The sequence below is a fragment of the Poecilia mexicana genome, unplaced genomic scaffold (assembly GCF_051168715.1).
Source record: "Poecilia mexicana isolate PSO_F unplaced genomic scaffold, ASM5116871v1 scaffold_2, whole genome shotgun sequence".
NCBI lineage: Eukaryota > Metazoa > Chordata > Actinopteri > Cyprinodontiformes > Poeciliidae > Poecilia > Poecilia mexicana.
The window spans coordinates 26430807-26444269 of record NW_028263371.1 but is presented as its reverse complement, the minus strand read 5'-3'; the positions used below and the strand labels follow the sequence as shown (position 1 = coordinate 26444269).

At 38.8% G+C, this 13463-nt stretch overlaps 1 protein-coding gene and 1 long non-coding RNA gene across 2 annotated transcripts in view; both read left to right on the top strand.

Annotated features, from left to right (window-relative positions):
• The window catches only part of LOC106932840 (gamma-aminobutyric acid receptor subunit gamma-3-like), a 75322-nt gene that overhangs the window by 23284 nt on the left and 38575 nt on the right, over positions 1-13463 (top strand). The window lies entirely within an intron of this gene.
• LOC148160736 (uncharacterized) lies at positions 8863-9456 on the top strand. Its single transcript, XR_015765558.1, has 2 exons — positions 8863-9077; positions 9271-9456. It is a non-coding gene; the product is annotated as an uncharacterized LOC148160736 (long non-coding RNA).

Genomic DNA, 13463 nt, shown 5'->3' with positions numbered 1-13463 from the left:
TTACTCGATAAAAAATGTCCATGACAGAAAAATGACTGTCAAAAATCAGCACAGCCATCTCAGTGGACTTTCTTAATGAGACTGCCTCAATATTCCTGATGCTGAATTTTAACATCAGTGAAGAGAGTCAATCAATTGTCGACAGTAATGAGTTTTCAAGACCGGCACAAGGTCCCTTTATTTATCAGATGATACTTTACACCCACAAGGACTATTATATAAGCCACTTGGATGTTTCTTAAGGGCCACTTGATTCTCTTTAGTGTTTATGAAGCTAACTTGTTATTTAGGCAAAATTGGAAAGCGAAACAAAAGGGGAAAAAAAAAGTAATGCGAATGGTGTTTTCACTCAGATTTGATGAGATGCAACAGTGTGTGAGTTAACAGCAGGAGCACAGCGACGGCTCATGAATCAGAGAAAGCAGCTCGAGCAGAAGAGTCTTTGTCGTCGTGTACAACGGAGAGTTTCCCAGATGTCACACGTCACTTTAAAGTGCTCTTTAATGTAGTCCCAGTACGTGGGTGTACATGTGAAATTTTCCCTTTGCGGAGGTTTTTTTTTCTTCTTTCTTTTTTTCTGTTCCATTTTTGACCTTCAGTGATGCTTTTCATTTTGGAACAAGGAAACCGAGGCTGAAAATTCATGAGAAAAGGTTATCTAATTGCAGCAGAGAAGGTCAGGTCTTAGGTTTTCTTTTTTTTTTCCTAACAGGACGGACATTAAATGGTGTCAGGAAAATGTGTGCTCAACAAGATTTTGAACTGGATGAAAAACTTCCATATTTTAGATTTATATTCAAATTAGCCTCACAAACTTGTTGTTGGTGACCTTTTCAAAGAAGTGTCTCGTACTTCAGGTAGAGTACGCTTTGAACTCTCTTTTCTCACAACTTTTTTGCAATTTGTGTGGTGCTTTTTTTAATGCCATTAACTTCAGTCAGCTGCAAGGTTCACTAAAAATGCTTCAAGGACAAAATACATGAACGGAGTTCTTGGTGGTTTCTGGTTAAAACCAGATTTATAAATCTCTCCACAATTACAGGCTCCACTCTTTAATTTCAGAAGTTATTTAGTAATAAAAAAATAAAAAGTTAAATGAACAGGTTTACATACTTAAATGGTCAATATTGTGATGAAAGGGGTATTTTTTAATGGCTGATCAAGCTTACAACCTCTTATTTAATTTCCTTTTCTTCTTACCCAATAACCATTAAGATGACAGTTCAATGCTCTTCTGACCATATCGATAGTCATATTTATCAATTTCTACAAAAAATCTTACTCTTTAAGCTTCTTAGTGTGATTAAATCTTCACTGGTGCAGACAAAGCACCTGCATATTGCAGCATGAGCTGAAAACTATTGTTCATTGGCACAACATTTAAAAAGCCTTAAACTTTAAAGCAGGGAAGCATGTGTGTAGTGCTAACTAAACATTTTATGATGGCAATATGAACTATATATATTTCTAATACCTAAATGGGGAGAATATACAGAGTAGTTACACTTTTAATAAATGTACCTCTATGTGGACGGCACCGACTGAGAGGCATGTCTAAAATAAGAACCGCCCAGATTCTGACAGACATGCTTTGCATATTCATGCTTAATGTGTTTGTGAAGTGTAAGCAGTTGTGTTTGTTGCCTTTCTGAGTCGTGTCAAGTCTTTGGGACTCTGGTTTTTATCTAGACATCCAGCTGTAGAGCCGGGTAGGAGTAGCTTTCAGGATCCCCAGGGAAAAAAAAAAGCTTTTCAAAAACTAATTACTTGGACTTGGAGTTCATTATATCACAGTTTACAGCCTGCCGTCGCTGCAGCTTAAAAGTGACCAGATTCAGATTGTGTCTCGATTAGCTGTGACTGTGCTGAGGTATTAAAAAATGACTGGCGATTATGAGAGTCAGCATGTATCGATTTGCTGACACAGGAATTATTTCAGCTTCACTAAATCATGTTTGTAGTTTCTTTCCTTTGCTTCTTTACACCTGAATCTTTAAATAATTCACAATCAATCCTTCATTATGTTTCAACACCTAATTCAGTTTAATCACCCACTGGTTCTTTTACAATTCCTCTATTTTTCACTCCTGTTTTCCACTCCCTTTTCCTTAAAAATCAATTTATACAGAAAATCAGCATTTAAAGCAAGACTCTTTACCAGCGAACGAATTGACTTAAGCTTTCACTGATTAAAGGACCATTTCTGAAGTCTTGGGAGAAAAAAATCTTCAGGTAGATTGAAAAAGGGCTTAAAACATCAACACAGTGGCTCAGATGCAGCGATATGCATGAATATGCATTTATGATTCCATTGCTATTTAGCTATAAGATAGCCGCTGTTAACCTTATTTAAGACAAACGTGTTTGGCTAAGCAATACCCAATTAACGGAATGAGAAAAGAAATCAGGAAGTGGAAATATCCTCGACCCCAATCATAATTTTAAAAATCCAATTACATACGTAGAAGTGATCGGGTGTAGGAGGTTACAGCTCCCAAGTTTTAAAACATCACTCTCTTTTTCAATTAGCAAAACCAGTGGTTTTATTAGAAATGACGAATTAAATCTAAATCGTCTTTATGTTTTATATTCACGAGTCGTTTCTTAGTAGTTGGGTTGCTTGTGTTTAGTTTAGAGCATATTTAGACAAGGTGTCTATGCTTCTAGTATGCTTTCATGGGAAAAATCACAGAGAGAAGCAATTTAGTTGGGTTTTTTTGCACATTTTTGAACTTTTATATCTGTCCTGGAATTTTCTTTTTTTAACAAAAACATCTGCACCTTTACTGCAGCCTGCAGTAAAGGTGCATTTAGTGCAGAAAACTGGAGATGGGTAGATTCTTGTGCTCAAAAATGAATAGTGACTTTAAAGGTATTGTTGACAAAGAATGTTTGAATAATTCATCCTATTTTCTTATTCATTTACGAATGAAAATCCAGAAAATGTTGCATTCTTTAAAATTTCTACAAATTATTTACATATATTCTGTACAGAATAGCATAACATACTCCACATTTATTCAGGAGACAAATACGCAGGCATTTAAATGGAAAAGCATTGTGAAAAATTTAAGAGAAATCGGCAGCTTGGTGCTTTTAATCAAGTCTTTTATTCACAGACTGTGATTAGTCTCAGTACATCTATTCAACCCAAAGTTTTTGCAGTTTTCTTTAGGAAACAGGTGGGTGTTGGGAAGGAAAATCGACAATAATGATCTTAGAGAAACAAATGATGCTGCCCATCAACCTGGGAAGGGTTATAATGACTCTGCTCTGTTTTTGTACATCCATAATGCAAATTTATATAATTTCCCAAGACCTGATTCTTTTTACAAGCTGAAATATAATGCTTACCTTTATGCAATTAAAGGTCAGAAATCAGGAAACATTTTAGAGCTTCTGCTATTTTAACAAAAACAAAAAAACAGTTTAATAAGAATATTACATTCTGAAACCTTTTGAAATCCATCTCACAAACTGGCTTGCTCAATCTAATTAGCAGCCTACAAGGCTGACTAAGCTTTAACAGGAGTGGTACTTTAATTAGTACATTTCATACGACAAGAGTAAATTACATACATTATGGAAAGGTCACAAAACTCTTAACCACAAGTGATCATCAGAGACACCAAAATGCCCACCGCTTTTTTCCCCCCCCAAAGTCTGTGAGTGTTGTGCAAGGCAACATTTTCCAGCAGCCGATTAGTTTAAAGGCCTGAGCTAAGCACTTGTGAACATCTAAGAGATGCAACATAATGGGAGAAAATAATGATTGATGTTGGGTGAGTTGGCCAGATCCTCAGGCCGTTGGATGCATTGTGTTGTGAGGTAGTCAGCCTTCAGCGATGCCAGATGCTGCTTAGCCGTAACAATCTGTTCTCAAGGAGTTTATAAAAGACATTAATGCTCATTATGCTACTTGGAAACAACATGTAAAAACTCATTTTTATTTCTTTTATACGGGCTGCATTAAGAAATTCTGAGGCGTGAATATCTCACTTGCTGGATTCAGTGTTTTGGAGAAATGTTAGTTTGCTAGCTCTTAACAAGAGGGTTTAGAAATTAGAAAGTTCAGCAACTTAAAAACAGCCAAAACTCTAAACCTCACTACCAGATCTTATAAACAATGCACTGAAGTTATTTCCAGTAAATTACTGGTAATGAACTGGTGCTTTTGTTTGTTTTAGCTTTTGGTTCCACTGACTGGAGCTGCTACTGCTAAATATCAGCACAAAGTCTCATGATGGGATTTTTAGGCTTTTTCAAAATGAAGCAAACAGATATTTACAATAATAATAACAAAAACAGCTAATATAGGTTTTAAATTCAGTATCTGCCTACATTGGTAACCAAAAACAAAATTTTTATATTTATTAATAAAAGGGCAACAATCTTTCTAGCTGCACAGCATCCAAAATCAAAGGGAGCAAACAGCAACGTCGCACCCAATGAAATTATGAACTAAAGTCTACAACAAGACTAACTTCGACATGCTGCCCCCGTTAGCAGCTCAGTACTAGAAAATGATATTTGGGTTACTTATTCATCCGCAAAGTGAATTAATAAAATGTTTTCCCGCTGCTGTGGCCACCTGTTAGCATATAAATTAGCATAACTGCTACCACTCCCCCAAAATCTGGATCCTCTCCGTTGCTGCCACTATAAACAGCTCAGACATAAATAAACCATTTATCTTAGTTGAAGAAGCGCAGGTGATGGACTCGAGGTAAAAAACAGCCGGACATAATTTTTCATTTCACTTCCTATCCCCACAAACGGACTGAACAAACAAGCCAGCTATGCAAATGGCTCTTTTGTTCTTTTCAAACGTCCCGTTTTATTTGTTTTTATTTTTTCCCAGCGAACAAGACAAAAGCGTGTTTGTGAAATTACCTCCACATCAGGACAAAAGCTGCCTTCAAAATGCCTCTTGTATCTGCAGGTGCTGCTTTCCTTTGTGCTTATTACGCGTGTGACAGAAGTTCATCGTCAGCCTTAAGCGGTAGCGGCGAGGGGTCGGCTGTTTACCTTCATCCCTGCCTGTCACCATTCATGGGGCATCACTGTGAGGCTGCAGAGGGGTATTTTCCGGGTGTTTTCCCTGTTTACTCACGCTGATGATAAGAGTCCAAGAATAAACCAGAATATCAAAATACTAGGCAGGATGATGGCGCCTCATCGCAGCTGGGAGGATTTGTTCCCATTTCTCTTTACTACTCATATTTTAAATGTAGACCAGCAACTAATTTTCCAAGTACTAGGAGATATTAATATTTCACTCATAAATATTTATACCAGCTGTGCAGCATTGGTTTTGCCTGGAGAAACACATTAGTCAGAGATCTGTGCTTAAGCTTGAGATTCCCTTTTCTTCACATCTCCATGTTAGAAACTGCAACACAGTGTTTCTGGATTCCACTTGATCAGCAATACAGAAGAGAGGAGACCATCATCAGTGAGACAAATGTGAAGCCCCTGAACTCACATTATACTACATTTAGCAAGAAAATTATCTTTAGCCCCACAAGTTGTACTTTTATTGCAGATCACACCACACAGTACTAGAACTCAAACCTACATAAAAGCAGCAGGTTGCTCAAAATAAGACTAATCCTTTCTTTCTTTAAATAACCAAAGCCTGACATTATGACATGTGTTTGATTAATTTGGAAGTGAAGTCTAACTTTAATAAAACACATTTACTTTGGTCTGAATTTCAACTTCTGGACAAAATTACTCATCCAAATTTTACTCGACAATCATTTTGTTCTAAATCAGCCTCTTGTTTTGACGTATTCTCACCTACAGCTCTGGAAAAGAAAAATGAGATCACTGCTCACTTGGTTTATCCACCAAAATTGATTTCTGAACTCTTCCTGAGTTAAAACATTGGTATTGTTGTTTCTAAATGAATATGACCTTGTTTTGTTTTCTTTGCATTATTTGAGGTCTGAAAGCACTGCATTTTAACCATTTGTCATTTTCTGCAAATAAATACTAAATTTTTGCTTGGAATTTCAGACACATGTCAGTAGTTCATAGAATAAAAGAACAATGTTCATTTTATTCAAACATATACCCATAAAAAGTAAAATCAGATAAACTGGTCATTTTAAATGGTCTTTTCCAGAACTGTATTTTTGTGTGTAACAACCACCAAAACACAAACTGTGCATAATTGCAAAATGGAAGGAAAATTACACTAGATCTTTTCATTAAAAAATGTGTGGTATGAACTTGTATTTAGCCCCCATTAATCTGATGCTCCTAAATAAAATCCAGAAGCCATGAACTATGCTGAGTTCCTTAGCCATTGTGAAGCTGTTGTAATATTTATCCTTAAGATTTTAAACTGGAAGCAACATATCAAAGAAAAATCCTACAGATTGGTGTTTCCTGACAAAGCAAGAAAAAAAAAAAAAAGAACGGAAGAAAGCGCTGATGAACTCCACAACTCAAAAGAGCTGCATGTCCACAGAAGATACGATGTTCGCAAAATCATTTCTACGGTGAAGTGAAACCCCATCACAGCAGCAAGTGAACAAAACTCTCCAGGAGGTGGATGTATCAATATCAAAGTCTCTCATAAAGGAAAAAACAGCATGAAAGTAAATACAGGAGATCACTGCAAGGTGCAAACCATTCATAAGGCCCAAGAATACAACAGAACAGAATAATCCTGTTTTATAATGTGAGAAAAAAGGTATGCGCTGTCAAAGCATTGTACATATGAAATAGAGATAAAATGTGATACTGAAGTTGTTACACTTGGAGGTTCTCACAAAGCAGAGCTGGTGAGTGGGCTTAAAGAGGCGGGGGATGCGTGTGCTGCAGTTCCTTGTGTTTAATGGTGCTTTTGTTCCTGGTTTGCTTCACTTCATTGCAGAAGTTGACTGAAATGAGGGGTTCATTGCAGAACGCTAGTGGTGAAGGAATGATCTCATCTGGATGTCAAACGTGATCTTATGAGGAAAAAACGTAATGTTTGAAATAGTTAGTCAGATGGTTCTGACACATAAATACAAAAACAAGGACCATTCAGGTGTGGCTAAGAATATTTAGCTGCAGGCCATTATTTTCAAAAAAGCCTCTAAAAGGAGGAATCTGAAGAAAATGTACAAAACTACATAACTCAATGTGTGAGTCATGATCTATAATGCAATAACAAATCTCTATCAGGGCAGTATTACATCCCTAAAAATAGACAAAATGGGGAAACAAAGAAAAATACAACATTATTAGATGGGATGAAATCAGCTTTTTTTTTCTTTTTTTTTGACTTGCATTAAAAAGAAATCTTTATGGTGGAAATGGAACGATACATAATCCCAAACACACTATTCCTGCTGGGATGCATAGTGGTGGCTGTGTTGTGCAGAGGGGATGCACTGAGAACTGATTCTCAGCTGCCACAGAAATCGATCTTTAGACAAAATGTAATCTAAACATTTAACATTAGCAATTTTTACCATTACCATAGGAATGTTGATCCAATTTTTAAAAAAATATTAAGCTGAAGCTAAGGAACCAAGGTCTCCAACTATCCAATTTTTCATGTCAGTCCTGTTCAGGAGTTTTTCTCCAATCGTGTCTGAAAACGGTAAAAAACCCAGTCAGAGACTCCCTCTGGGATCTCAAGAGCCAAATTTTCAGCTGTGAATCAATAATATTCTTTGAGTGCAATCAGACCCAAAAATAATAGGCAATTTTAAAAAACCTTCAAAATTATTACATCTCCTGAAGTTTAAGTAATACCAAACGCTCAAGTAATTTAGCATCTTTATTCCAACAAACTCCTCTCAGGTACTGAAACAACAAGTGCTCAACAATGGATGAATCATTGTAATTACTTAGAAAATTGGTAATCATGAGAATCCTGCCTCAGCCAATCTAGCTGATTTTTAAAATGCCTGCTTTGAAAGTTTAAGGCTCAGGATTTGAATCTTCACATATATACATCCTAACAATGCCACGCCTGGCACTACGGTGATCAATGCTTGAATCTGGGCGAAAGATAAAATGTGTGTCGAGTGTGGATTGAGCAACCTGATGTGAAAATGATGAGGACAAAGTGATTTGTTGTGACGCAGGCAGAGTGTGGCTAATGAAGTCAGACGTGCCTTGTATGCATCCTTTCTCTTTAATAATGGATTTCGCCTCGTTGTGCTGACCTGCTTTTCCTTCAAGACAAATCTGTTGTTCTTTTCCACTCAGACATCACTTCAAAGATCTTAAAATGTGTTTTCCTTGAGTTCAATGTCAAACCTATGCTTCAATATCATATAAATGAAATAAGATTGAACCTGGGATCTTGTTAATGTTTTAAAGTCATGAATTTATGTTACTGCTTACATGGAGATTAATGTATTTTTGATCATGTGAGGGTTTCCTAGCACTGAAAGTACTAATGAGTTTCCTGTGTCCCATTCAGGGACACAGGAAATAATTTGCTGTGTTATGAAATATTTACGCAGTAAATAATGCCAAACACATCCGCTACAACAAGTTTTGATGCTGCTTGAATTTTTTATTCCATTTTGTCATATTACAGCATCAGATTTCAATGCTTTTTATTGTATTTTTTATTTTTTTTTGGTGTTAGAACAACACAGTTGTTCCTCGGTGAAGGGAAAATGCTATTCAACCCTCTTTACTCCAGTGTATCTCATTAGGAAGTCACCTTACTGCTAACTAGATTCAAGTTTTTTATTTTTAATTTAAATGAAGCGAAAGCTGAACAGGTCTGAATGCCTTTGCAGGGCTCTGTGAGCTCATGAACAGGTCAGAGGTTCATTCGTTTGTTTGACCCGAAGTAACAGTCTGCTTTAGGTCTCACTTTTCTGACACGGATCCCAAGGGGAGTGTGTTGTTATGTGCCAGTTTATTGACATTTCACAGGTTTATTCTACAGAAGTGTTCAGTTGTTGCCATCTAGTGGCAGGATTAGGTACTACATTTTAAGAGCCTGCCGTTTTTGATGATGTCATAAAAAGTAGACAAGGCAGGAGAATACTAAGCATGGTTTTCTCTCAGTAACACGGCAACTTCGATTCAGTCGGTCTTTGAAAGCACTGTTGGTATGTATTAAATTTCGCAATGGATCTTTTGTTTATTAAGAATAATTTAGCTGTTTGTAAAAGCAGTATTTCCCTTAAAGAACGTTTAGCCGTGCACTAAATATTTTCTCTGGAGCAAATTTATTGTACCCTTAGGTGCTGTATTGTTTGTTACTGTGTATTATTTCTGAACGTTTGTATGTTCATTTTTCAGTTTTACCCTACTCCAACTGGCTTCAGTAAAGAGTCAACGTAAGCCCTCTTGTCTGTGTGGTCATCTTGGAGAGGAGTTTATCTGAATGTCGACTCCAACAAGGCGATGGAGGTTGAGGACATGACAGTAAAACAACACTTTCTGGCGGACCACCTTCTACATCGGAAGAACTAGTCAATTGGAAAAGACCCGTTCATAAAAGTAAGCTAAGCGCTTCAGTCTTCATTATGTCAAGGAAAAGCTCCATATCAGGATCTGTTAAAACAAGATCACGCATCTCAGGCTCGTCTAAGCAGTCTACAAGTTCGGCAGCTAGCAAGGTAGCTGCAGCATTGGCACGTGCAGAAGCAGAAGCAGCAAAAGCTGAAGCAGCATTTGTTGAGAAAGAGGTTAGACTGAGGATACAACAAGCAGAGCTTGAAGCCTCAACACAGCTTCAAAAAACACATTTGGAGGCTTCGTTGGATAAAGTTCGTTCGCAGAAAAAGGCTGCAGCTGCAGAAGCTAAAGCAGAAGTTTTGGAGTCAGCTGTGGAACAGCATGGTGAAATGTTTAGTGAAATTGACGTTCCAAATGTGGATCCAGAATCACGCACAAAGGAATATGTAGAGGGATCTATCCACAGTGAAGGCACTTTTGGCATGCCTAAAACAAAAACCTATTCATGTGATACAGACCTGAAACCAACCCAACATGAATCTATACATGACTCTGATAAAGGAATCTATGCACCAGAAATGGCCTTGCCAGTGCAGCCAAAATCAGAACATACCATAGCAACTCAGGCTCAGAATCTAACCATGACAGTTGGATCCAATAACCATTTTGGGAAACAGTCAAGATTAATTGGAAAATCTATGCCAAAGATTGAGCAAAACACAAATTATTTGGAGAATCCTACAGACACTTTCTACAGTAGGACGGACTTTAGGAAAAGAACCGACAACTTGCCTCTGTTACAGAATGCTAGTTACAAAGATAATGGTCCACAAATGAGTCAAGGGGAAGAAAGTAAATGTATGTCAGACCTTGTTAGATTCATTGCACGACGCGAGTTAGTGTCCACTGGTCTCACACAGTTCAATGACCGTCCTGAGTGCTTTAGGGCCTGGAGAGCATCATTTTTGAGTGCCATCAGAGATTTAAACCTCTCAGCCAACGAGCAGCTAGATCTTTTAGTAAAATGGCTAGGGAAAGACTCAGCAGAACATGCTAGACGTATAAGAACAGTGCATGTGAATTACCCCGAGTACGGACTCAGGGCAGTTTGGGACAGACTAAATGAGTGTTACGGGGCTTCAGAGGTGGTTGAGAACTCCTTGTTCAGAAGGTTGGAGAGTTTTCCCAAAATCTCTAATAAAGACCACCGCAAATTAAGAGAACTCGGAGATTTGTTAATGGAGATAGAGGCAGCCAAGGCAGATGGTGATCTACTAGGTCTAAGTTACCTAGATACGCCTCGTGGCATTAACCCTGTTGTGCAGAAGTTGCCATTCTATTTACAAGAAAAGTGGCTAACATCAGGATTTCAATACAAAGAGGAACACATGGTTCTCTATCCTCCATTCAGTTTCTTTGTGAATTTTGTGTGTAATCAAGCTAAAATGAGAACTGACCCCAGTTTCATGCTGACAGCATTGCATAATGATTCAACTGAGCACCATAGGCCAGTCCTGAGAACTGATGCTCATAAGCCTTTCGCTGTACTGAAAACCGGGGTCTCTCCTAAGACATTACCTAGACAGCACTGTGGCTCTGTTCAAACCAGTATTCCATCTGCAAGTAGGCCCGTCTCAACAGATGATCCAGCCAAACATTGTGTGCTACACAACAAACCTCACCCTCTTTCTAAATGTAGGACCTTCAGGGGAATGCTCATTGAAGAACGAAAGGCAATTCTGAAGAAATATGGGATTTGTTATAAGTGTTGCAAAGCTCTACATTTGGCAAAGAACTGTGATGAAGAGATAATCTGCACAGAGTGTGGAAGTAAAAAACATGTTACAGTCCTACACCCAGGGACTGCACCGTGGTCGAGTACCCCAGATTCCTCTATATCAGAGAACCACGGGGAGGGAATAAATGACAGCAAGGAAATGGCTGTCTCCACGACATGCACGAAAATCTGTGGCAAGGAAATCTCAGGACGTTCCTGTTCTAAAATAAGTCTTGTGAAAGTATTTCCTGCTGGTCATCCTGATGCTGCAGTTAAGATGTATGCAATATTAGATGACCAAAGTAATAAATCACTTGCACGGTCTGAATTTTTTGATCTGTTCAATATATCAGGGATAGCCACACCATATTTCCTGAAAACCTGTGCAGGAACTATGGAAACAGAAGGCAGGCAGGCCCGTGGCTTCATGGTCGAGGCTAATGATGGCAGCATTCAGCTCTCTTTACCAACATTAATTGAATGCAACGAGATTCCAAATAATCGTTCAGAAATCCCGACACCCGAAGTGGCATTGAACCATAGCCATTTGAAACCTCTTGCAAAGAATTTCCCCAAGCTTGAGGAGCAAGCTCCTATTGTGCTCTTATTAGGCAGAGACATTATCAGAGTACATAAGGTTAGAAAGCAAGTAAACGGCCCGCATAATGCACCATATGCCCAAAAACTAGATTTGGGTTGGGTGATTGTTGGTGATGTATGCATTGGAGATGTCCATAAGCCATCTGTGGTGACCTCCTGTTACACCAACATCTTAAAAAATGGACGGCCCTCTTTATTTGAACCATGCCCACAGGGTTTCACAGTTAAAGAGCGATACTGCTATGATGACCCCATCGCAGTTTCTTCTTTAAACAAAGGCATCGTCACTTATGAAGGCTCCGATGCTGATGTCTTTCACCAAACAAAGGATGATGACTTGGAGGCTCCTTCAATAGAGGACATTCAATTCCTTACAATCATGGACAGAGAAGTACACCAGGATGAAAAGAACAACTGGGTGGCTCCTCTTCCTTTCAGGACATGGCGACCACAGCTTCCAGACAACCGCTTACAAGCACTTAAGCGACTCAACTCACTGCAGCAAAATTTCAGAAAGAAACCTGAGATGAAACAGCAGTTTTGTGATTTCATGGAAAAGATCTTTAAAAATGGGCATGCAGAAGAAGCACCTTCACTGAAACCCGGGGAGGAGCATTGGTATTTACCTTGCTTTGGGGTTTTTCATCCAAAAAAACCATCTCAAATAAGGGTTGTCTTCGACTCTAGTGCACAGCATAACGGACTTTCCTTAAATCAGGTACTTTTGACAGGGCCTGACCTCAATAATAGCCTCATTGGGGTTCTTCTGAGGTTCAGAAAGGAACCAATTGCCTTTTCAGTAGACATACAGCAAATGTTTTACTGTTTCACGGTCAAACCAGAAGACCGCAATTTTCTCCGGTTTCTCTGGTTCAAGAATAACGACCCTGAAGGAGAGATAACAGAATACCGCATGAAGGTGCACGTTTTCGGAAATAGCCCTTCGCCTGCAGTAGCTATTTACTGCCTCAGAAGAGCAGCAGAGGATGGTCAAAAGGATTTTGGAGAGGATGCTAGACAGTTTGTTGTCCGCGATTTCTATATGGACGATGGCCTGAAATCTCTTCCTTCTCCAGAGGATGCCATCAGCCTTCTGAAAAGGACACAAGAAATGCTAGCTTGTTCAAATCTCAGGCTACATAAGCTGGCTTCTAACAGTAAAAGGGTGATGGAAGCCTTTTCCTGCGAGGATCATGCTGCAAACCTGAAAGACCTGGATCTTGATTCTGATAATCTGCCTGTGCAACGCAGTTTGGGTTTGCTGTGGGACTTGGATTCAGACACTTTCACTTATCAAGTTCAAGAGGAGAAAAAAGCTTTTACCCGACGTGGAATCCTCTCCACTGTAAACAGTCTGTATGACCCACTCGGATTTGTGTCTCCTATCACCATTCAGGGTAAAGCACTCCTTCGGGAATTCACCATAGATTCCCCGGACTGGGATACTCCCCTTCCCCCAAAAAAGGAGAAGTTGTGGGAGATCTGGAGAAACACTCTTAAAGAGCTGCAGCATTTTAAGATCCCTAGATCGTACACACATGTGCCACCATCTGCTGCTAAGCACACGGAACTATGTGTGTTTTCAGATGCCTCGGAGAGAGCAGTGGCAGCAGTTGCATATTTAAAGACTGTGGATGAACATGGAAAATGCTACACG